This window comes from Pipistrellus kuhlii, unplaced genomic scaffold (genome assembly GCF_014108245.1).
Source record: "Pipistrellus kuhlii isolate mPipKuh1 unplaced genomic scaffold, mPipKuh1.p scaffold_m20_p_12, whole genome shotgun sequence".
In the NCBI taxonomy this organism is placed as follows: domain Eukaryota; kingdom Metazoa; phylum Chordata; class Mammalia; order Chiroptera; family Vespertilionidae; genus Pipistrellus; species Pipistrellus kuhlii.
In genome coordinates, this window is record NW_023425427.1 from 1,521,263 (window position 1) to 1,547,709 (window position 26,447).

Consider the following 26,447-nt stretch of genomic DNA (forward strand, 5'->3'; position numbering starts at 1 on the left):
CCCCCCCCCCCGCCAAGGCACCAGAGGGGATGACAATGAGACCCTGAGGCCATTCCACTGCCCGACCCACGTGCACACCAAACTGACACATGCGCACATGCACACACACACACACACACACACACACATCAAAGGCACACCCCTCCTCAGACCATCCCTGTGCCCAGGCCTCCAGCATGAGTTCTCAGGGTGGAGAGAAGGTTGGCAAAATGAGTCAGGTTTTCTGGTCGTGCAAGCAACACCATTCCACCAGGCTGAGGTGAATCATTGAGAAGAAGGTGGGACCTGGGAGGTGGCAAAGAGAAGTAAATTTCCAAATGGGTGGGGAGAGAGGAAGAGAAATAGAGGACAGAGTTAGAAAGAACTACAGCCAGGAAATACTCAGAGACAGAGAAACTGAAGTAGAAATACACAAAAAAGAATAGGGAGAGAAAGAGGAAAGCGGAGCGGGGGAGAAAGAGGGAGGGAAGGAGAAAGGAAGAGAAGATATTATCTAAAAAGAGAATGGACAATAGCAAGACAAAAGCAGAGACTGGAGAGACTGAGGCAGAGCGGTGTAGAGATGGAGAGGATGGACTCTGGGAACCGCCCTGCCAGGTGAACAGAGAAGGGTGCCTGGCGGTCACCGCACACAGCTTTCCCGAGGGCTGGCGAGCACCTCTTCTCATTCCACGCTGCATGGCCTCACCGAGTGCCCTGAGCAGAGGACAGACCCTGGGCCCCAAGTGTGGATGCTGATCTCTTCCTTTCTCAGCTTTGGACCAAACACCAAGCCAGCTGAAGGCCCTATTCCCACAGCCTGGGTGAGGGGCAGCTTGTGTGTCACCTTAATCCCACAGGCAGAGGCAACTTTCTGGAGATGCTCAGAGGCCGGAAAAGCCTCCACCAGGAATGGATGGAGTCCTTGGCGGGGCAATTTTCATGACTGTTTTCATCCAAATCGCCCCCATCGATCCCGCCCACACAAATACAGCTTTTATTTTCACTCTCTAGCAAAGGACTCCATGGTTTCCCCATTTACACTGAAATTTTCCCTTAAATAGAGAAAGGAAAACAAGCGCTCTCTTCAATCCATGATGAAAGGCATGAAAGCATTTTTAAGCTTGGAAAATTCGGCGGGTCAGTTTTTCCTACTGTTTAATACATGCGTTAGGTTAACCAGCGTGAGTGCACATGGCGGATAAGCTTCTAATTCAGACTTAGCCACGCTAGTTTACAGCTTTACACACACACACACACACACACACACACACACACACACACACACACACATTTTATATATATTACACACACATTTATGTATGCACATATAAACACACAAATACATGTGTGCCTGTCTGTGTGTGCCTAAGTAATCCCTCTAAGTTGCACAGCTCACTCACCATTACAAAGAACTCTCTCACTTGATCTAAACAATGATCTCAGGGGCAGCCAGGGTGGGATTGCTGCCTCCCCTTTACAGGTACCTGGGTGTAAGGACTGGGTGTCACCTGGGATTCTGTTGTTGAAGTGAGAAGCCACAGGCACAGCCAAGGCACACTGATCTCATGCCCACAGGTCGGGCAGTGCCCATAGCGGAACCTGCAGGACACACAGCCGAGAGGAGTGGAGCATCCTCTGCCCAGGGTTCCCTTTCCCAGATGGAAACACTGAAGTTGTCCCTGCCGGCCCGAACGGCATTGCCGTGCAAAGAAGACAGCTGGCCAGGGTGCCCATGCTGGGCTAAGACTTTACAGTGTACATGGCATTTCACGTCCAGCCCCTCATTATCATGGTCCGTGAGACCTCAGGGAGCTGAGGCCCCATGACTCCTGCAGCCACAGCCCCTCCGCTCTCCCCTTGCTGACCCCACTTCAATGACTCTGAGTCACCTTTACTGAAATCCAGCCTCCATGCAGACACTTGCTGTTTTCTTCCTTTCAAGCTCATCCCGCTCTCTGGCCTTACATTGTCCACATGTTCTTTATCATCGCTGCTCCCCAGCTCCATCGTGGCAAGGGCTTTGTTTTGCCCAGTGCTATCTCCTCAGCTACTAGGCTAGTGTTTGGTGCATAGTAGGTGCTCAGCAAGGATGCAACGGATGGCCTGATCATTATTCCACACAAAACGCCTCGAGGTCAGCCAGGCTGGCACTGCGGTTCCCATTTCACACCTGAGGCCTGGGGAGGTAAGGAAAGAGCCCCAATGCCTTTCCATAGGTGAGGGACTGGCAAGCTGAGCTGTCGGACTCATATCTAATTCTTCCTATCCCAAGCCATATTTCTGATGGTCACTCCCCTTCCCCTCCAAGTGTACAAGGGGACTGGGTGTCACCTGGGATTCTGTTGTTGAGGTGAGAAGCCACAGCAGATGGAGGTGTTAGGAGGGATTTTCCCACCCAGACGCAGGCCTGCCAGCACCATCCTATACACAGACCAGAACACGCATGTTCCAGATCAGCCGCTGGCAGCCAAGAGCAGGACGGAATTGGTATCAAGTTGGTAGAGGGTGGGAAGAGGGCAGGAAGGGGCTGCCATCCACAAAGCTCTGAGAAGCAGGAGGGAGAAGCCCAATGGCCCCTTCAGAGCAATCTGCACCCTGTGAAGAGGTGGTGACTTTCTTCATTGCCCCAAGGTTTCCATCTGCCTCCTGGAGACAGCCAGGTCCTGCAGGGGAGGAGGGACTCGCTGACTCCTAGGTCAGTGAAAGGAAGGAACCTGGGGTTGGACTTGGGCTGTGCTCTGACATCCCCTGTGACTCACCTGTCCCCTCTGGATGCCATGTCTTCCACCCATTCAAACAACCTTTGGGCTTTGAGGAACTCCAGGGCTTGGTCTGGGGAGATGATGTTGAGAAAAACATGGCCCATAGCACCAGGCCAGGCACTGTGCCCAGTGCTCTACATACATGATCTCTTTAGAAGTTTTACACTCATTTTGTACTTGGAGTAGTGGAGGTGCAAGGGCAATGATCATGTCCAAACTGACATACATGGTGAATAACAGTGCTGGGGTCAGAACAGAGAGCAATCTGTCTCCTTGGCTTTAAAATTCAAGGTCGGGATGCCTTCCTTACAGAATTGTGAAGACGGCCAGTAATTACACAGAAAGATCCTAACAGTCCTTGGACCACAGTAGACCCGACGTCACGGGAGGCCCTTGTGATCTGGATAATGATGACCCTTCAGGGAGGCTCTGAGGATGAGCACCCGGGAGGCAGGGGCAGAGAGGCGGCTCGGAGGGGCCGGCAGGCTTGGCTTGGGCAGACACAGGCACTGCCTCGTGAACGGGGCCTTTGACGCCTGCTTCAAATAATACTTTCTAAAGTCATAATTTGCTAAACCAAGCAGTTCATGGGCCTTACTTCACAAATTATTACTTTGCTGTTTCAAAAGCCTTCCATAACGAGAACCAGCCCTCCGCCAGGCAGGCGGAGAGTCGGAGGGAAGTTCCGCGGGGAACACATTGTCTCAGGGCAGCCGACGCGTTCAGTATATTTCTGGCCGGTGCTGGTTGAACTTTTAAAAGGAGAGGGAGGCCAGCGTGTTTTTAGAAATTCGCGTAGCTTAGATGCTTAGATTTGAACTAAGAGCTGTTCACTCTAAACTTGAGGCACTATGGGTGCTGCTTCCCTGTTTCGTCTACAGGATATTTCAAATATGGGCTTGCAGAGCGTGGTGAAAGGAAAAGAAAGTGATTCCTGATGGGGAAAGACTGAGGTTCCTTTTTTAAATTTATTTTTTGTTAATCCTCACCGGACAGTATTCCTCCATTGATTTTTAGAGAGTGGGTGGGATGGGGAGAGACGCACAGAGAGAAACGCTGATGTAGGAGATATACATATCCTACCAGGGCCAGGAATAGAGCCTGCAACCAAAGTCCATGCCCTTGATTGGAATCAAAACCAGGACCTTTCTGTTCTCTGGTCAGTGTTCTAGCCCCTGAGCCAAAGCAGCTAGGGCTGAGGTTTCTATAGTTGAGTGACTTCTGCAAACATCTGCATTACTCACCATAGGAGGGGAAATGTCTTTTTATTTTGTTCTTGTCTTGCTGGGTAGGTGCTACATAAAACGTAACAACGTCAACTGGAAGGCAAGGACGCTGCCGAGACACAGTGCGTTACTATTCCAGCCATGGGTCTCAACCACCACGGGAATGTGTTTCCATGGGAAAATGTGGTCAGAGTTCCCTTCCGCAAGGTGCCAGGAGGCCTCTCCCGGCCTCCGCCCGCCACCGTGGGCCGTCTCGGCGAGCAGCATGGTGTCATGGAAAAGCTCTATGTTTAGGGCATGAGGACGTAAGTTCCAGTCCCAGGTTTCCTGCTGTGCTAGTGCAATGACCCTTGGAATCTCTGGGGTTCAGTTTCTTTATCTGTCAAGCAGGCATGAAAACTCCTATTTCTCTGAGTCTTTCTGAGCTTAAAGGAAAAATAACACTTGCAGAATGACTTTGAGAGCTGTGAAGGCCCCATACAATGTTTTAAAAATATGCTTTAATTGATGGGAGGGAGGGAGAGAGGGGGAGGGAGGAAGAGAGAGAGAGAGAGAGAGAGAGAGAGAGAGAGAGAGAGAGAGAGATGGATGAACGAGAGAAACATAGATCAGCCGCCTCCTGCACGTCAAGTTGTGGGGATTGAGCCTACAACTTGGGCATATGCCCTGACTGGGAATTGAACTGGGGATCGATCGCTTGATGCATGGGACAACACCCAACCAATTGAGTAACACCTGCCAGGGCACCCCCACACAATTCTTAAGTGTGGTTAGCGGCTCTCCAGTCTGTTAGGATGCGAGCCCCCTAGAGACAATTTCTACAGGAAAGTGGGCTCCGTGACCAAGGTTGCAGGCCTCTCTGCGGACATGTGCCTGCTTCTGCTCAGAGATTCCCGGGTGACTTCTCCAAACACTTCAACTTCCAAACTGGCATGAGCGCCAAGATAGAGAGAACTAAGTGAGCAATGACTGCAACACATGCGGACAATATGTGGTATAGCTCCTGCCCCTGTTTGGGGCCCTCCTGACTGAGAGTAGGGAGGAGGCGGAGGGTGTGACCGAGGAGGAAGCAGCAGAGCACAGGGCAGACTGCCTCGCAGCTCAGGGAGTGGGATTTCCTCACCTCCTCCCCCCATGTCCAGCCAGAGAGGCCAAATACCACTGACAGTTTCCCACCTCTATGGCCACTGTAACATGTTAAATCAAGCATGAGATTAAAACCTGTATCCCAAAGCTATTCATCTCAATTCTCCCATTGGTCCTTGTACGTGAGTGATAATGTTAGCCCAGGACAGTGAGCACAGTGCATTTATTGAAGCAGTGGTCGAAGGAAGAACAGAATTCCCAAGGTGCCAAGGGACCTTCCTCTCTCCTTTATTCTTTATCCTGCTTAGGGTGCCGGCCCTAAGCAAAGCTCTCCCCATATCATGCCTTTGCTGAAAAGCCCTGCATTGATCACCAGAGGCCTCAGAAAAAGATTGACGCTCTTTAGTATCACCCTAACTAGTGCAGACCCAAGCCATCCCTTCTGGGGTTCATCCCCAAATAGAGCTTGCAGTTTCACACCTCTGCTTCTGCCTGAGCTGTTCCCTCAACCTGATGAACCCTGTCACCCTGTTCCCTTGCCTGTCACCAGCATCATCCCTCTCATCGAAATCCTCTTCACTTCCCAGGCCCACCTCAATGCCATCTTCCTTAGGAAGCCCCTCTTGATCCAACCCCCTCCACAGCCCTCTGCACCCCTTCTTCTCTAATCCATAGTTGGCCACTCTTATGTGGTGCTAATTTCATTCACACAAGGCACAAGACACCCAAAGGCTCAGGTTGTGTCCACGCACCTCCTACACGCATGGGTATCACATCATGTAAAACTCGAGAAGCCTCTCTGTCCTTATCTGCAATATGAGGATAATCGTGATACCTGCTGGGTGGGGCTGGTGTGAGGAGAGATAGGAAAGTAAATTTTAAGTTTGGAAAAAATAAAAATTTGTCATTGTGACTTTTTAATAAGCCTCCTGACCCGGGTTTTTAATTTCCTGGTGAGCCTAGTCTGCTCTCTGTATCCCAGGTGCTCAGATCCAAATCTGACCCACCACAAGTGATTAGAATATGCATACATTTAAAAAATGAATGAGTTATACAGGAGTTAGGAAAGAGAACAGAAGGCTATTTTCAACATGAGAATGACCTTCTCCGTCAACTCCAGCAGGGTTCTCCTGATATTCCTTTTCAGAACATCTGATTGTTCCTTTCACAGAACCTGTCACAATGTGACTATCTATTGATGGATGTTGGCTTATCTCTCAGCTGCATTTGACAAGCTCCAACCCCAATGAAGGAGAGCAATTCTCTTTTGTCCATTGAATTAGATCCAGCATCTATGACAGCACATGGCATGCAACAACCACTATAGAGGATATGAATGAATGCACAGCCTTCATAAAACCAGAAAAACATGCCCAGATGGAGGATGAAGACAAAGTGTAGCCTTTGTTCAATAACTATTTATTAACATAAGCAGTGATACCTTCTTGCCCCCTCCCATCCCCTAGCCCAGGGTAAGGATACAATCTTTTTTTTTTTTTTTAATTTATTTTATTGATTTTTTTACAGAGAGAAAGGGAGAGAGATAGAGAGCTAGAAACATCAATGAGAGAGAAACATCGACCAGCTGCCTCCTGCACACCCCCTACTGGGGATATGCCCGCAACCAATGTACATGCCCTTGACCGGAATCGAACCTGGGACCTTTCAGTCTACAGACCGATGCTCCACCACTGAGCCAAACTGGCTTTGGCTAGGGATACAATCTTTGTTCCCATTCTTCCACTCTCTCCCATGAAAACACGTATCATACTGTTTTTCATTCATTCGTATCCTTGTCTGCTTACCTAATAGACTATCATCTTCAAAACAGAACCTGCCACAGCAGATGGGTAAGATCAGAGAACTCTTTTGCTATCGCAGAATCAGAATAGCTGGGGCAACTGCCACATGGGAAACAGGATGCTGGTATAGAATCCAAAAGTCAAATTTTAAGTCATAGGTACTAAGAGTGAAGGTGGTGGTCACAGCCAGAGAATGCCGGAGCCAGGGCAGCTGGGATTGGGAGAGGTATCATCTGTAAACACCAAGTACTCTTGTGTGATTTCACAGAGTGACCGCAGCAGCCCTTCTAGGCTGCTATCATTTTATAGAGCATGGAAATGAGGCTCAAAGAAGCTTAATAACCTGCCCACGATCACAAGACCTCTAGGTGTCCACGTCAGGACTGGAAACCAGATCTGTATGCTCCAACTTCACTCCTGACGTCATCTGTAATGATGCCTCCTGGTGCTTAGACTGCCTCAAACTAACCTGTCAGCAATGAGCCAGAGCTGTGATTGTAAGTTCTGGATTAGCTTCTAAGAGAAAGAAAGAAAGGAAGAAAGGAAGAACAGAAAGAGAGAAAGAGAGGAAGGGAGGGAGGAAGGGGAGGATGGAGAAAAGGAGAGAGGGAGAGAAATGCAAGGAAGGAAGATAAAAGAAGGGAGAAGGAGAAGAGAGAAAGGAAAAAGAAAGAAAATAGGTAGATTCTGGTACCAAGCCAGACCTATTGGAAAGGGATCTTTCAGGTTGTGACCTGTGACTTCATATTGAAAAACATTCTCCAGGTGATCCTTGCCAAAGAACAGAGAACCGTGGTCCTCTGGGGATTTATGCTCTGGTTCTGGTGTTTGACTTGTGACTTCTCCTATCCCTTCAGTCCATGCTTTATCAATTCTGAAATACTTTCAATAGCGCTGACATTGAGACGCGTCCTACAAGTGATGTTGAGGCAGGAATGGTTTCCACCAGCCAGGCAGTAGCCTTCACTGTGTGCACCTGTGTGAGCCTGGATGCCATTCCTGGTGGGTCAGCTGGGTACACGCACCCTCAGTGTTTCAGGGCACAAACTGCTCAAGAACTAATTGTGGAAGGAACATGAGTCCTAGCTGTTGTCTGACAGCCTTCTCTGACAACTACTGGTAAAATGATAAAAGTGCCAACATTAGAATTTAAAGGAAAATACCAGAGATAACAATGGAGTGTTCTTTTTAAAAAATGAAATAATAAAAATGAGCTCTGATGGGTTTGGCTCAAGGGATAGAGCATTGCCCTGTGGACTGAAGGGTGCCAGGTTCGATTCCAATCAAGGACAGGTACTTTGGTTGTGGGCACATCCCCAATTGGGGGTATGCAGGAGTGATGTACTGGTACATGCTACCACATGGATGAACCATGAAAACATGATGCTAAATGAAAACAAGCCAGATACATAAGACCACCTATTGTAAGATTCCGTTTCTATGAAATGTCCAGAATGGACAAATCCATACAGAAAGGAGATTAGTGTGAGTTTAGGACTGGAGAAATGAGAGGACTTTGAGAGTGGAGGCTAATGGAGACGGAAATGTCCTAAAATGGATGTCATGATAGTTACAGCTCTATGAATGTACTAAAAACTATAAAATTATACATTTTAAACAGGCAAATTGTATAATGTGTACATTATATCTTAATAAAACTATTTAAAAAAAAAAACCTATAAGGGAGAAGGTGGGGAAGAAATAGAGCATAACCAATCCTTTGGCTATTAAAGAGACAATGGTATGTGGAAAAACCCAGAATTTCTTGACCCTGAGTCAAAAAGTGAATCAGAAAGGTGGACATGAAGAAGTTTTATGAATATGTGAACTGAGAAAGCATGGGTTGAAGGGATGTAGAAGTCACAAGTCAAACACCAGAACTGGAGCATAAATCCCCACAGGACCACAATTTTCTGTTCTTGGGCAAGGATCACCTGGAGAACCTTTTTCAATATGAAGTCGCAGGTCACAGGAGTGATGTATTGTAAAAACATCATCAGAATAAATAAACTCTTCTAATGCGTCTAAACATTTAATAGGTAAGAAAGCCTGGGATATAGTTCCGTTGGCAGCATTTTCTTTTCTTTCTTAATGGCACTTAAAACAAAGTGGCTTCTCAATCGGATGAAATACAGCATTTGAGTCTCAGCTACTTGAGGCTGGTTTTCCCAGTCAATGACCAGCAGTGAAATATCCCTTACCCACTCCATCCCTAAGTGTTCCTTTTTCCACAGAGGAGTTATTTCCAAGGACGCTCGTGGCTCTCAGGTGTTCCAGTAATAATCTAAATTTCTATGCATGTCTGGTGGGAAATTCACCGTTCATTAGATCCTGCCCCAGATCATAGGCTTGAAAAGTAAGGAGAAGAGGACACTGCCACATCTGTCTATATGTGTCTTCTACTAAAAGAAATGCGCTAAGAAAGGTAAAATGATTTCCTGCACCTTTCCCTTGATTATCTGTAGATTTCATTGCTTCATCCTCTAGGACGCCCGGATTCCCAGAGAGCTGAGAGTGAATGAAATAACACATTAAGAGGGAAAAACTCCGGGCCTGTGGTAAAATTGTTTTCGCCACCCCAGCCAACCACTTGGGCCACAGCGTTGGCCTCTAGGTGAGTTCCCTTGGGGTGTGATTGTCCAGTTTGTAGGTGGCTCCCTGATCTACGTGCAGGGTGCCACCCAGGACATGGGATGCAGTTCAGGAAGAGAGAAGACTTTCAAAAAGAAAAGAAACAAAACAGAAGAAGAGACTGGCCTCCAGGCTCGGCCAGAGAAGCACGTCTTTTCCAGTAGTTCCAGGATTTCTTCAGTTACCAGACTTTTCATAAAAGATTATTTGTGTCTAACAGGCAAAGACCCGTGTTTATTTGAGCAGTCTCCAAAGCAAGTGAGAAATTTAAAATGTTAACACTGGAGAAAAGGTAAATAAAATCTGGGCTATAAAACACTAAACAGACACTAAAATGTTTGCAATACTATAAGGGAAGACTTGGCTTTCACAATGTAATAAAAGAGGTAGGAATTTTTAAAAATTATGTTCTCCATTATATAAAGAATATGCATTGTCTGGGAAGGAAATATGCCAGATATTCTGATCATCTCATACTGGTAGAGCTCTGAGTGATATGTTCCTGTTTCTTCATTCCCATTCTATAATAAACGTGCAATGTCCCTTTCCATCTTGAAATTTAATTCTACTAAACATAACTTAAAATGTTTTTCTCATTATAAAAAATAAAATGTTTGTTACAGAAAATTTAAGAAAAAAGATGGAAATAGAAATCTGCCAGACCTAACACACATACACACAAACAACTTAGGATAGCATGTTGGTATATTTGCTTACAGTCATGTTGCTTGGATACATAAACAGCAAACAAACACACACACACACACACACACACACACACACACGAGATCCATAATAGATGAGACACTGTGAAGTCTACGCATCCTGTCACTCTACTTCTGACCACTGGACTGTTGTAGGCATGGTTTTCCTAGGTGACCCTATCCTTTGAATCACAGATGACTGGACTTTAAGAGATTACAGGAGGTCCTCTAGCCAGAGTTAGTGGGACTCCATCCAAGAACAACCTATGGTTTGGAATGAGGTTATTTGGGGGCCAGAGGGACCCCATTTGAGGATGGAACATGTAAGCTTATAATAGAATTCACTGAGGATTATCCAAATAAACCACCTTCGGTTACATTTGTCTCTGAGATGTTTTATCTGTGTCTACTTGATGAGCCCAATCCCAATAGTCCAGCAAATAGCCAGGCCTCCCAGCTATACCAGATCAAGCGGGAATATGGAAGCCGTGTTTCTGCAAAGGTAGAACAGAACTGGTGCGATTGTTGTCTTGGGTGAGCAAAGGGAGAGGCAAGGCATAGGAAAAATATACAGTGAGAGGCCAGATTATTATGATCCCTGAACGCATAATAATCTGGCCACTCGGTATATTTGTATCTCAAATGGGTACCAAAAGTATTCTAGACTTTCGCTGGAGATCAACCACCTATTTGCCCTGAGCTTTCTATCAGCTATTGCAAAGGGGAAAACTGATCAGGTGCACAATTTATAGTATCTTTGATATCAAATAAATGAGGTACTTAAGAGAAGTACACTGAGTGGCCAGATTATTATGCGTTCAGAGATCAGAATAATCTGGCCACTCAGTGTATATTGATGTGGTTGTCACCTTCCTATTCCAGCATCATTAAAAGCAAAATACTGTGCTATTTCTATCTTCCCTCCTGAGCTTTTCTTATCCTTTCTACTGCTCCTTGAACATGAAATAAAAAATAAAAAATAGAACAAAAATAACCCTCTACAAGATCAAATTACTGTACCTGGGTTACAAGCAAAATTTACTAATACTTAATTCCTTTTCTGTCACATCTCACCTTCAGCTTTGGGGCAGTATGCTGTTACCGTAGTTTACACGAAGCTGTTGAAAGGAGTTGTTATACACGTGGTGCTTCTGCATAGCTTGAATGACTGGGATGCTATTTTTAACAAAATGATTGCAATACTACTAGTATAAGGAAAGACTTGGCTGACATGGTTCATCCACTGAGCCAAACAGGCCAGGGCAACTTTTAGTGGTTTATAAGATCTCTAAGATCCGCTGTATATAAAGGGGTCTAATAAGTCCTATCACTTTAAGTTATAAGTTATTTTCAATTCAGATTAATTCAAGTTAGTATGTTTCTTATTTTGGGCTAAAGATCATTGAGAGCAATATAAGCTTATTGTCAACTTTAAAAAAAAATTAGAAAAGTATGAACCAAGCCAAGTTAGAGATTCAAGAGGGGGGTAAAAAAAGGGTAACATTTTGAAGCTCTTAAAGACCTTCATCAGTGCCATTCATAAAACTGCTGTTTTAAGAATATTATTTTTGAAATAACCTTCATGTTCATATTTTGAATGTACAAAAAGGCCATATAGTATATGTGTTGGACAGTAATATTGCCTTTTTGAGGCTAATTTAGACTGACCATGTGCTCAACTAAATATGCATTCTAAGGACCATCACATACTTTTTTTGGTGCATAGAAAAGATTTGAAGGAAATGAAAGGAGTTCTTCATAGTCATGGATTTTTGGATTATGGCATACAAAAAGACTGACACACTCTTTAATTGGTTATGGCAGTTTTGAAACATTGTCATACAGGACAAGGAAATTTAAGGGGACACAGGATTGCTACTATTTCTTGGAGATCCTGAAGTGGAACTACTGGATCATGTGCTAGTTCTACTGCTCATTTTTTGAGGAGCCTCCATACTATTTCCTACAGCAGCTGCATCATTTTATATTCACACCAACAATGTACAAGAGTTACAATTTCTCCACTTGTTGTCTTGTGTTCCTTTGGTACTCTCCATTCTAACATGTGTGAGGTGATATCTCATTGTGGCTTTGATTCACAATAGCCAAGATATTGAGACAACTGAAATGTTCATCACCAGATAAATGGATAAAGAAACTGTGGGATATATATACAATGAGACATTATGTACAGACAAAGGAATTCGGCAATGTGACAACATGGATGAACCTTGAAGACATTATGATAAGGGGAAGCAGCCGTCACAGAAGAACAAATACCGCATAATTCCATTTATATGCAGTGCCCAAAAATAGTCAAATGCATAGCCACAGAGAGGGGAACAGTGGTTTCCAGTGGCTGGCAGAGGGAAAAGGGGAAGTTACAGATAAAGAGGCCTAAAGTTTAAGTTTTGCAAGATGAATAAGGCTGAGAGATCTGCTGTGCAATAAGGAGTTATAGTTAACAAGACTGTATCATGCACTTAAAAGTCTTGCTAAGAGGGCAGAACTCATGATAACTCTTCTTACCACAATAAAATAAAATTTTAAAAAAAACCATCAACAAAGAAGCTGGAAGTTGCATGAAAAACAGAAGCAAAACAAGGTAGACTAGCAAGCACTATGCCACATTCTATGCTGTTGAGCTGAATCAGCGATCCCTTCCAATCCTGGTCCCTTAAGACAAAAGTCTTTGCTTTCCTTGTCCCCCTTTCCTGTGGCCTCTCTTGAAAAGTCACCCTCCTCCACAGATGGTCAACATTACGATGGAATTTTGTTTTTCTCGCATGTGATTTGGAGCTGATAGAAGCTTCCCAGCTCCTTGGTGGGACCCGCTGACAGACCCGCTGGCCCCAGAACCATCTGTGACTGCGAGAGGACACTTCTGAGGATCCTGTTGGCACCTTCCACTGAGCCACGGGGCTAGGTGCACAAGCACCGATGAGGACCTAGAGGGCAGACTTTGTCATGGCCCCCCACAAGGCCAGGTGACCTGGAGGGCATGACTGGCCCCTTCCCTGTGGTTTCCCCATTAGAACATGACAGAGAGAACGGGGAATGGATTAGCAACATCAAATTCCCCGCAGAAGCACTTGGGAAGAAGCTGCCAAAAAGGACCTGCTTGTAAATTAAGGGGGTTGCACTCAAAACTCTCCAGGGGCCCGTCACGGTTGACACCAGAGTCTTCTGTGATAAATCAACCCTGCAACTTGCAAGGAGGCAGACACTCTGAGGAACGTGCACTATCTGGGGAGGAGTTATCTGCATGAACATGGGGGGGGGGGGGGGAGACAAGACCTTTCCCACACATAGACTCATAAAGTATGTATCATCTAAAACTGACACAGGGTACAGGTATCTTAGACATGATGCTGGTAGGTCTTTCCCTAAAACGGTCCACCTGTTATTGTTTCCATATTTATGGGTGATTTGCTATATTGTCACATCCCAGCAAGAAAGGGAAGGGTAACTGAGGCTCCTCTATTTACATAGATTTCATGTAGTTTTGATACAAAGTCTACCACATTTCTGATAGTTACACATTTTTTGGTCTTGGGTTGCTTAGGTGATTATTTTTTAGGATTAATATAAGTTTGCACTGGAACACTGTAAGGGCATACATACCTCTTAGACTTGAAACATTTTTTAATTTTCTTTTTTAGAGAGCAAGAGGGCGAAAGAGAGAGGGAGAGGAGAGAGAAAGGAGAGGGAAATGAAGAGGAGAAGGAGAAGAGAGGGAGGGGGGAGGGAGAGGAAGAGGAGGGCAGGAGAGGGAAAGGGGGAGGGAGGAGAGAAAGAGAAAAACACTGATCAGTTGCTTCCTGCATATCTTTATCTGGGCATGTGCCAAACTAGGAAATGAACAGATGAACTTTTGATGCGTGGGACATCACTCAACCAACTGAGCCACCCTGAGCAGGAAAGACCTCTTATAGTTCTGATGCTGAAGGTCACACTTTGTTGATTTTTTACAGAGAAGAAGGGAGAGAGATAGAGAGCCAGAAACGTCGATGAGAGAGAAACACCGACCAGCCGCCTCCTGCACATCCCCCACCGGGGATGTGCCTGCAGCCAACGTACATGCCCCTGACTGGAATCGAACCCGGGACCCTTCAGTCCGCAGACCGACGCTCTACCACTGAGCCAAACCGGTTTCGGCTGAAGGTCACACTTTGGATCAGGTTCTAGGGGCCAGGCCTCTAGACTATACTACAGACACAAATACAACAGCAATTTTCCAGGCCCCAAATCAGCGGGAAATATGGCAAAGAAGATGAAGCCGAGAGACATTTTTGTGGCTGTCTTAAGGACATAAAAAGTCAAGAGGCATAAAAATGCCTCAGATGGGCATGACTCCCTCTTCCCAGCGCAGAAACACCCTCTCTTGCTTGTTTTGGAATCTAAGCCAGAAGACCCTCAATGGGAATGCCAGTGCCCAGCTCCCGGCTCCCTGGATGCCTGAACAAACACGATGGGCCTCACTCCCCTGCAGCCTCTGGGACTGCTGGGTTCTTGGGCTGTCCCAGCAGCTGCTGGCCCAGATGTGCCAACTCGCAGCCAGAGACACCAGACCTGGCACAGGGGGCCGCCTGCCGGGGGCCAGGGGCTGTCCTAAGAAAAAATCAAGAGTTTGGGGGGGCCTGGAGTTTTGACCCTCAACATGGCTAGATGCCAGTGAGCTTCTGCAAGGTCCACACATGTGCCTGCGGAAGTGCCTAAAGATATATGTAGTAAGCATTACTACCCAAATTGGAGAATGAACTGCCATTTGGAGTCTTCACATATACCCACCATGCTAAACTCTGCACCTAATCTGGGGTATCCCAACCCCTTCTCATTCCCTCAAACCAGTCATTTTCAAACATGTCAAAGCAGTAGAACCCACCTTTCTGAAACACCTTACCTACACATCCTATGTGAGAACAGATGGGAGTGGGGACATCTGATTGCACCCAACACTATCCCTATGCCCTCACCAGCTGTTCCACAGCATAGCTCGCTGTCCCCTGAGGCCTAGCCACAGATCCTTAGGCTCCAAGGAACATAGCTGAAACCATGATTTACAGATTTTTATAATCAGCTTGTATCTTTCTTAAAATCCAATTTCCAAATTTGTAGCGGGGAAAGAATGTTAAGCAAATGCACATGCCGTTGGTGTCAGAATGCATTTGGCAAACATTCTCCAAATACAGGGTGCAGGCCAGGCACTGTGCTTGGCAGTGAGGACGAAGAGATAAATAGGATGCAACTCTATCGCCAAATAGACCTGATTGCTGAGTAGCCTTGGGGAAGCCACGCGCATTGCTCTGTGGAGTGAGATGTGTTAACAGCATGAGAGCTCATGACCGCTCACACCTGGAACCTCTTCGTTTCCCACTAAACAGAGCTGAGCTCCAGAGCAGGACATCACACTCAACTCCTGGTCTCCTGGTGTCCACAGCTGAGCAGGGCTTCAGACCCCAGGACTGCAGGGCATGGGAGAAGGCACGAGCACATTCTGATGAGAATGATGCTGGGACAGCAGGGGTGGGGCCGATGCCCCAGTCCTCTGACCCAAAGTGCTGGCGACACTGAGTCTCAGATGATGATGTGCAAGGACTCCAGGGGTCTGGCGCCCAGAGCCCAGCAGAAATGACATTGTCAAACATCTCTGTCTGGTAGGCAGTGAGTTCCTGTGCAACATGCCCTTCTGCTTGCCACTGGTGGAATCGTACATGATCCTCCTAGGTGTGTAGGAGGGATGCTTTCCCCGTTTGAGAGATGGAGAACCTGAGTCTCAGAGATGTGAGCTGATGGGCCAGCGTCAGACAAGTGACAAGCAGCAGAGCCTGAGCATCTGGACAAGTCAGGAGTCCTGAGCTCCAGGCTCCCTGTGCTAGTTGAGAAATATAGTGAATCAGAGACAGGCATGGGTCTGAGCTTTGGCTTGGGAGTGTAAAGATGGAGCAACTTTGAGAGAATTAAAAAAGTACAGGGGTTTACATTTGTTGAGTATATGTGCCATCATAGTAACCCTTTGCGGACCAGTAGTTTTATTGCTAGCTTTACCCAGTGGCCAGATAAGTTTCTATTGAACGAGTACAAAAAATGTTTTACATAAATGTTAAAGGCACGCTTTAAAATTAAATTCCCATTGCATTTTTAAGTTCTTTATTACATGTTCTTCCATGCTAATATCTTTTTAAAGTATGATACTTTGTAAAAACAAAACAAAACAAAACTGTCTAATATGAAGCGAGAATTCTTGTGATCTGTCCACAATGTGTTAAGATGAAGCACAGTTAACTGCCTTTGGAACATTACAGAATAGGGGAGCCAGGCTCATCAAGAGGGAAATAATAATTCATGTGTTGAGTCCTAGTCCAGAGATATGTATAGGCACTTGTTATTTGTTTGTAGCAAACAGGTGATAGATGTGTTGTATTCCCAACTTTTTTTTTTTTTTTTTTTTTTTTAAATATATTTTATTGATTTTGTACAGAGAGGAAGGGAGAGATAGAGAGTCAGAAACATCGATGAGAGAGAGTCATCGATCAGCTGCCTCTTGCACACCCCCCACCGGGGATATGCCCGCAACCAAGGCACATGCCCCCGACCGGAATCGAACCTGGGACCCCTCAGTCCCCAAGCCGACGCTCTATCCATTGAGCCAAACCGGTCCCGGCAGTATTCCCAACTTTTTTATGAGAAAATTGAGGTTCTGAGAGGCTAAGTCATCAGCTTCTGGTCCCTACACCAATAAGTAGGTTGGGGAATGGGGAGGGGGAGGACAGGGAGCAAGAGTTGATGCAGAAATCCTTATTCTCTGGACTTTACCCAGTTGCCCTTGGCTTCCATGGGATCAGCAGCAGCCACGCTGGCTGGAGAGGGCAGGAACAATATTATGCTATTGAGGTTTTATTTATGTGGCACCATGATATTTATCTGGAAGCTTTCATCTGAGAGATGCTGAGTATTTTATAAACAGGCTCTTATTCTTGCCTTTCTCCCCCTTCTGCTCCTCCACCTGAGTCCTTGGGAACCAAAGAGGTTGGTGGAGAGGGTCAAGGTCGCAAGTGTGGACAGGTGTACGTGTGAGGGTGGTCCCCTGGGTGCAGACACAGCTGTGTTTGGTGATAAGAGCAGTAATCTCTCACCTTGTGTAGCTCTCTGTTGTTTCCTAACCTCTTTCATGTTCAACCTGAATGTACTGGATCCTCACACCAGTCATGTGAAATGGGCATCAGCTTACACAGGGCAAAACTGCGGCCCAGAGAGGTCAGTGAAAGCCTGAGGCACTCGGCCTGACACTGGAGGCGGGGAGGTTCGAATCGAAGTCTATCGATCTGTATGCACAGGGGCTGAGAGGCTGGGTTTTGGATCGGGCAAACCCACGCCTGAGTTCTGCATCTGCCATGCACCTCCAGAGCTGTATGCCTGAGACAGTTTCTTTGACCCTGTTCCTTCCTCTGTGAAGTGGGCCATCCAATCACCCCTGCCCCAGTGAGCAGTGAAGAACCCACATGAGTTACACACAAAATAGAAAGGCATCAGCAGCTATAACAAGGTCCCCACCGACATCTCCTGCCACTATGTCCATCACCCAGGAGGAAGTAGTGAGGCCTGCATATCCCCGAGAGGGTCTACGAGGAGGCAAGGCAAGGCATAAGGTTTACCTGCAGCTGAGGTGCCAGGCCCCATGCCCCTCCTCAGGCCTCGGCTCCAGGGGGGAGGAGCGCATTCTCGGACAGCCCATTGGCAACTGCTGTTGTCATGCACTCCCAGGCTTACCCTCCCCAGTGGCCCTGCCCACCTGTCTCCATCCTCCCGCGCTGGCAGCCCCACTTAGCCCTGGAGAAGAGCAAACCTGCGTCCTCAGGTGCTCTCCCCCGTCTCACTCACCTGGGGACTCCGCCAGAGAAAACCAAAGCTCTCTGTTTGTTTTCTAAGCCGGAGCCAGAAGCCATTCCCGGAAGGCCCTCCTGGCTTAATGGGGCTGTGTCTGGGTGCTGCCCCAAAGCCAGGCTCCGGCAGAGTCCAGGCCTCGCTGCCCCTGCCCAAGGTGACATTTGCTTAGTGGCGGCATCTCGGTTCTGGCTCCAACTCACCCTGCATCAACTCACTCTGTGACTCTGGGCGTGTCCCTTTCCCCACACAGGGCTTCAGTTCCTCCATCTTTACCAAAAGTCTGCTTCTGCTTCTTCCTTTTCTTTTCTTTTTATATTATTATTATTATTATTATTATTATTATTATTTACTAAGGCAGCCTCATGTAAACCAGTAGGTGACCACCTGGGCTGCACAGGGGGGTCACCCAGGAACTTGTCAAAATGAATGTCTCAGCCCCACGCCCATAACATTCTCCTCTGATGGGTGTGACATGGGGTCTGGGCAAGAGGTTTTCAGAAGCTCCAAGGTGACTCCGGCCGGCAGCCTGGGTCCTCAGCCCCAAGTGAATCCTGACAGCCATGGACTCTGCCATGTAACGATTCTACAAAAGAGGTCAAGGAGCAGAAGCAGAGAATTCTAGAAGGAGACATCCGATGGCTCTTCGTTTCAAACCACCATCTAATCAAACTGCCTCCCCTATCTGATGTAGGCTCGCTTGGGCCTGGCCAGGGTAGATTAGAACTGGGACCCTCCTGACTCTAGGTACCTGGTCTAGTTCTGGGGCTCGGCCTGCAGGGTGAGAAGTGGGCATATCTCCACCACACATAGATGTCAGCCTTTGGGTGCAAGGAAACCCAACTGTGGGCCTCAGGGAGGCTGGATACACTCAGGGAGACACTGCCTGCTCTGCCTTTCATAGGAAGCAGGGTGTGAAGTGAGGGCAGGAGGGGCACGCCAAAGGCCCGCAGAACCCTTTGCGGAAACGTTATTCGGTTTCACCATCCCAAGGAGTGTCAATCATGGTGACTCTCAAAGGTGAGCAGACATGGAATCACTTGGGGAGTGTGTAAAAAGTAAAGATTCCCAGAAGTTCTGACTCAGCAGCATTTATTAAAATGCATACCCTGGCCATTGTGATGTAAATAGACCACAGAGGGTGCTTTAGCCCATTCCCTTATCTAAGTCATCTCTCCTCCCAGCCTGGTCTGCCCCTCCTCAGAATTACCTTCTATGGGAAAACTGAGTGAATCAGTGTCTATATCCCTTCCCTGCCTCTGCCCTAGCCCTTCCTGGCCTCCTACCCTGTCTACCCTGGGCCCCTGACTGGAGGAGGAGAGCTGGGAAGGACAGCCCACCCTTCCTCCTCCAGGGGCCAGCCCCTCCCAGGGACTCAGGTCCTGGAAGTCATCCCTTGAAATCTTTTGGGACTTATCTTTACGGTATCTCCTTCCATCCAGAATTCCTTCTTCTCCTCCGTTAGTTTCCATTTGGGAAAACTGGCCCCAATAACAACAGTCAGCGCCCTGGCTCAACCCTCAGAGTCTATATCCACTCTGCCAGTCCAATCTTCTCCTGCAACCTCCCACCACACACACACACACACACACACACGAGGCCAGATAACCTTTCATTAGCAGAGTCTCTTATCTTTACCTGTTGGGTTTTTATACACACAGCATACACAAAATACACATACATCACGCATGTACACACATGATATATATACACACACCTCATACACACCATACACAAACCACACACACCATACACTCCACACACCACACATACACCCCATATACTTCACACACACACACCACAAATCATACACATATATTCACACCAGAGACATATACATATAACACACAGCCCATACATGCTCTCTCAACCTCTCCACTGTCCCATAAATTCTACCTCCCAGCATCCCTCTGTCCTCATTGCCATCACTCTAGTTTAGATCTCCTCTCTGCCTGGAGCACTATAGTTCCATGAGCCTGGAGAGCAGAGAATGAGGGGTATGACATCAGGTGGAGGATCAGAGCTAAGAGGAGCTGTGGAGAACAAGGGGAGTCAAGGTGATGTTTATCCATAATGATAAGGCCCAACCGGTTTTGAAATGGTCTGCCATATGCATTATAAATATACAATACCCATATACACATACATGCATATGCACATTTACACACACACACACACACACGCACATATACATATTCATAGACACGTCCTTGGTTGTAATACATTTCAGAAAAACAAAAGCATCCGCTTACACTTGCTTCCTGTCCTCTCAGACTTGGCCCACTGGACTCTTCTAACACCAAAGATTCTAAGATTCTTCCCTCGTGGAATGTGTGAAGGCGTGGTAAGTGAGAAAAGCATTTTCTTAGTCAACTTCCTTCCCGTGTGTCAGTTAATCTATCATCTGATGGGCATACTACTAGGAAAATAATATGTTTTGTTCATTTTCATTTCTTTTCTCTGGGAGCATTGTGTGTGCATGTGTTTGTGTGAAAGCGAATGCATGTGCATGGGGGTGTGAGGAGTTAGTCTCAGCTGACAGTGATCTAAGGAAACATGCATTTTTTCAAACTCTTTTATTTAAATAGAAAACCATTCATTCCTAATAAGAAGATCTCATGAGAAAAACCCAACAGATAAAGATAAGATGCTCTGCTAATTAACAGAGGTGAGTGGGCATGGAGATTATCTCCCCTTGATGGCTTTTTGGATGCTTTATAGCATTGCTCAGGTTCTAATAACACAGTTTTGTGAACTACAGAGGTAGTCCAAGCTTCTTATTTTGAGAACCAGAAAGAGTGGGAGACTCGTTGAAACTCATGCAGCAACCAAGGTAGACCTGGATTTGAACCCTTTGTTTCCTAATTCCCACATCCACGTCCCTCTAGCTAAGGGGCTCTGCTGTGTGTGCTGGGGTGATATACCCAGCCTGGGGCTTGAAGGAAGAACTTGGCATCACCTGGGGCCAGGTTTGGGCCATTCACTCTGGCCCAAGCTGTCACGGGCACAGGAAAGGGGCACTCCAGCCTCTACAGGACCATCCTGGGGAGCTGCCACAGCTTCCCTCGGAAATCCATGGGATTATCTGTGTCATGAAGAGAATGGGAAAGGTTCCCTCTGGGTCAGGGAGAGGGGGCTGTAGGATGGAAGGCAGGTGGCCCAGTACAGAGAAGGCGGAGGCAGTGCCCGAGGGTGTGGCCAGGTGAGACGGAGCTGGGGGTGTCCCCTGCTGACAGGCCTAAGAGAAGTCCAGCCCAGCAAACCTCTTCTTGGAGAGCAGGTAGCACCCTACCCCCTCTGTGCTTTTCTGTTTCCTTTCTAAATGTTTCCTTTTCTTTTTTTTTTTTTTTAACAGCCGGTTTGAGTCTGCAGACATGCCAGGGAGGAAGCCGGAGAGTCTGCCTTGGACTCTAAAACAAGACTGATCAATAACCAGTCTCACCTCACTTCATTTTAGTTCCCAAATTAAAGAGATATAAAAAGATGCAACTGGAGAGGTTCCGAGCATTCAGCTCCGAGGAGCCTGAGTGCACTGGGCCACGGGTCGGTGCTGACTTCCTTTGCTTTTCCCTTCTGGGCCTCAACTTCCCTCATCGGTCATATCACCATTACCCTCAGCAGGTATTTCCTGAGCCGCACTCTGTGTCGGGCACAGAGAGAGAATGGGGAGCAGGTGTGAGCAGAATTATCTGCCCCCAAAATGCTTATGAGCATGTGGCTCTGAGAGGCAGTGGAAAGAGAGCTGGCTTTGGAACCAGAAAAGTGTTGAGCCCAAGTCAGTGGTCTACCTGCCCAGGCCAGTGCGACTCGGACAAAGCACTTCAGCCAAGTCTCCTCTGCTCTGGGCCTGAGGTCGGATAATAGCACCTCCCTCCCTAGCACAGCCCTGGGCACAAGGTTGACACAAAACAAAACCAGAGCCTCTCTCCCCTCCTACAAAATCTTCTAGCACCTTCAAGGGGTCTCAGGGCCTCAGCCTCTTCCTGGGGTGGCGTGTCCCTGGATCCTATGACCTTGAGCAAAAGTCATGGACAGATAGGATATGGACTCCAAAGGGCCTTCTACCTGAGACAGGTGAGTGTAAGCAGAGGTGTAGACTGCTAAATGAGCACTGAATGGGTGATTGAAATAAGAACAATCAAAGTTCAGTGTGCTTCTGACTGACTTCAAGTTTTATAATTTCGCACAGATTACTTTATCACTGTAATTGCTATCTAATTCGAATTTGCTTCTTAAATAGGGTACAAAAATATGAAGCGGTAGCTAGAGTGCTGAAAACCTATTATGTGTCTTAACGAAACCACAGACATGGTGTCATGGTACCAAAAAATAATAATAACGCAATCTTTTTTTCCTGATGGATTTCTTCCCAGATGAGACCCTACTCCTACAAAGTAAACAGTTTCCTGCATACAGGACAGTTGATATGTGTGTTTGTTCTATAGAATATGGGGTGTATTTTACTTTTACTTTTATTATTTTTAAGTTATTTATTGGTTCCAGAGAGAGGAAGGGAGAGAGAAACATGGATGTGTTGTCACTTATTTATGCACTCACTGGTTGACTCTTGTATGTACCCTGACCACAACCGTGGTGTATCGGGACGACACGCTAACCAGCTGTGCTCCCGGCCAGGGCTCAGCTGATTAAAGGGTTGGGGACAATCTGCACTGAAGCCCCATGTCCTGGGTCTAATTCCACCATTGCCATCGATTTACAGTGTGACTGGGATCCGGCCTCTGATAAAAAAATGATTCTATTGGGTTCCACGGAGTTTACTAAAGTGTGGGATGCACTCAGATTAAATCATTTAATGGGGAAAATAATAGAGAATGCTCCAGTTTCTCTCAGTCCTTCTAATTCAGTCACGGAGAAGGGCTTGGTGGAGTGCTGATGTCTGTGACAATCCTGGCACATCTGCACCCTCCTCTCTTTCAAAGAGGCAAAACAAAGCCCCGGCTCAGAACCTTCCAGAGGCAACAGCATATGTCTAGAATTATATAAAGCTGCTTTGTTTGCTTGTATTGTCTTTGGGGGTTGTCTTCTAGTATGGCGAGGAGTTCTGCTTTTCCATTTACTGGTAGTGACATACATTTCCATTCTGAAATCATTGATTTGACCAAAAATAAAAATAGTGGAAAAGAAGTGAGCGGATGTCAAGAAGAACACAGTAATAAATATCCCAGGGAGGACAAAATCGGGAGATGAGACCAATGCTCACCTGTGGGGTTGGGGTGACTGTGCTTGGAAACTCTGCGGGGTCCTTTGAGGAGGGGAATGGGGCTTCAGAACTCGTTCCCAAACACCCAGGGTGCCAGCCCCAATATCCTTCAGGGGCTCAGATGCACATTGGTTTTCAGGGAAACCAGGTTTGGGTTTCCAGGAAAATAAAATGTAGATATAGTGGCACCCAGATGTTCAGGAACGTTTCTTCTCCTCGGCCCCGTTGCCCAGAAAGAGGAGAAGCAGGTCTGGGACTCGTCAGTGCCCTGTGACTGTGCAGGCCACAGAAAACAGCCCGCAGCTGCCCAGACGCCACCCCAGCGAGAGGCTGAGGCCTGGTGACTCCTCCGAGCTCTCCCGGCCGGGGCCTCTCTGCGCCCTGGCCAAGGAGAGAGGCGAGGCCAGCTGTGTGAGGCCAGCTCACTCGTGTGCAGCTGGAATCCTGGAGCCAGAGCCAGTCAGGCCCCGACGCAGGCCCCTTCTCCTGCACCCTCCTCTCCAGCCATGGCTTGAAATAGAGCAGATCAAGAGGGTGAAACCAGGACAACCCATTGCCGGGTTGCAGTGGGAAGGGGTGGGCTTCTCTCTCCCCGGTTAGCACACTCCATCTAGCTCCTGCAGCTCCTGTCTCCCTCCCCCTCCCACCTCACCCCCTAATCCCCAGCTCACCCCACCTAGCTCACCAAGACCCTTCCCTGAGGCAGACCTGCAGGTCAGCTACCACAGAGCACACTGAAGACCTGGGGAGGGAGAGGTTCCCAGCTCAGGAGGAGGAGAGGAAGAGGGAGAGGAAGGGAGGTAGATTTCTCCACGGATTCCACATGCACTGAACAGTAAATGGAGTCAACTGAATTAAAAACAAAATACATATCTGCACCCTGAACCCAACTGCTGAAAGACAGCAGCTACTGGCTGTGCACTGGGGAGAGGCCTCAGGAAGTGAGTTGTGAGGAGGGGTCGATTATTGCCCACGATAATGAAAATATCTCTCCGAGTAGGGGCTGCCAGTCCTGTGACTCACTGACCCACCCCGTGGCTGCCTCATAAACTCTCAGCACAGGCAGCACCGGGCTGGGCAGAAAGCATCCACTTCTTTCTCCAGCTGCTCACCTATTCGGCAAGGTTGTATTCAACTCCTATCAGGAGCACAGCTCAGAGCTAGGTATTAAAATACAGGGGAGAACCTTCCCGAAGCCCTCTCTGACCTTCAGGTACTCCGAATTTCATCAGCAAAAACAGAGAGCAGGAAGAAACAGTTGTAACAAAGTGGGAAGAGAGCGTCTGGAGGGGGGCTTGAACCCCCCTCGCCTCTGCTCAGTTCCTGAGAGACATGGAGCAGAGCCTACGCATCCCTGGCCCAGTGTGGCCTCATTGGAGCCCATTCTGGAGGCCTCCATGCCTGGTGTTACGTCCCAGGGCCCTTCAGAAGCGCCCAAGGGTCCTAAAAGGATGCACCAGCCCAGACCCCTCAGCCACCTGCTTTCATTGGGCTTTGCCAAATTGCGTCTGACAATGCATTCTGCTGATATGCAAAGGAGGGGAAGAAAGAGAAGAAAAAGAAGGTAGAGAGATGAAGGGGGAGGAAGAGTCCTAGACTTAATCTCCCTAAATTTAATGCAGTAACTCTGAGTCATAAGCAAGTGCATGTCTACGGCCATATTAACACGGGGAGACTGTTTCCCCCCACTTTACCCATTTGTTTACCTGTAAGCACCTAGGAAGCCGAAGTCATGAGTGTGTATGTACATGCACATAAATACATGTGCATGATACAGCTATTGTGTATGCATAAACTATAAATATACACAGATGAATGTAGATGAGGAGATATGTAAATATAGGCACCACTGGGTGCCACTAGGGGTTGTTCAATTCAGGGATGTAATGGTGAAAAGCACAGTGTTTTCGCCTACGTGATTACCAAGTCCTGGTTCTGTGACTTGGGGAGGGGGGGGCGGGTGATGACTTAACTTTTTTCTGAGCCTCAGTCTTTCATTCTGTGAAACGGTAAGAGTCATGCCTAACTTTGCAGCATGAGGAAGTGAATTAAACAAGAGTGTAATTACAGCACTTAGCATGGTGGGCAGCAAGAGCAGAAGCCCATGCAGCACCCTCAGAAGGATACTTTCTTCCCTTCTCTTGCTGCTTCCTAGATGCCTCGGCACGAATGGTCACTGTTTTTTTTCTCTGTGCCCTCCTTGCTCTTAACTCAGACAGGGCCTTGCCGCGTGGAAACTGGCCTCCAGGAAAACACAGGTTGGTAAGGAAGGGAAAGAGCTATGATTTGGGAGCTCTTAGGTGGGGTCCCTTTTGCATTTCTACACAAATTACCTCAGTAATGCATGGTCCTGCACTTGGGACTGTGGAAAGTATATGTAAGCAAAGAGGAAAACAGAGTTACCTGCAATCACCCCACTTCAAAATAACCACTGTTGGCACCTCGGTGTGTATTTCCCAAGCCCTTTTCTAAGTATATGTAAACAAGAGTAATATTTTCTATGTCTCCGAGCAACTATAAACCCCCAAGATGAAAGAGGCACCGCGGATAATACAGACAAAACACTACCACACACACACACACACACACACACACACACACACCCCTACACACACACCTTTCATTTTGCTTGTTGGTCCCTGAACAGCCCTGAACTTGCATTCGCTTCGAGCTCTGCCCATGTTCCAAGAGGCTAGGACTGACTGCACATGGCTAGGTTTTTGTGTTTACCCAAGTCCCACGACGGAGCTGTGAGCATAGAGACAGAATAACACATCCACACCGCCTCAGATCGACCTTCCGGCCAGTGATACCGGGCTTTCTGTGTGCCACGGCCTCTGTGATGGGGACTGAGATGAGGGCACTGTCCCCATCCTCCCGGGGCTCCAGGCCTATTGTCACCACACAGTTCTACTCCTTTCGGGTCCCAAATTCAGCCTGTGACCTGGTCAACCAGCAGGAGACCTTGAGATAAAACAGCAAGACAAACAGCTACAGTAGAGGCAACTACCACTGAGGAGGGCTCGTGAGTATCACAGCAACTATGCCAGCATTTTACGTAAGCTGTGTCTGAGACTCTGGATACCTCTGCAAGTTACATACGGCCACTTTTGTTTAACTGCATTGAGGAGGAAAGCTAAGTGTGACTT

At 47.3% G+C, this 26,447-nt stretch overlaps 1 protein-coding gene and 1 pseudogene across 3 annotated transcripts in view; one reads left to right on the forward strand and one right to left on the reverse strand.

The window, feature by feature from the left end:
* The window catches only part of ASTN2 (astrotactin 2), a 700,161-nt gene that overhangs the window by 53,681 nt on the left and 620,033 nt on the right, over positions 1 to 26,447 (reverse strand). The gene's annotated exons all lie outside the window — the stretch shown is intronic.
* On the forward strand, positions 10,402 to 10,731 carry LOC118716094 (annotated as a pseudogene).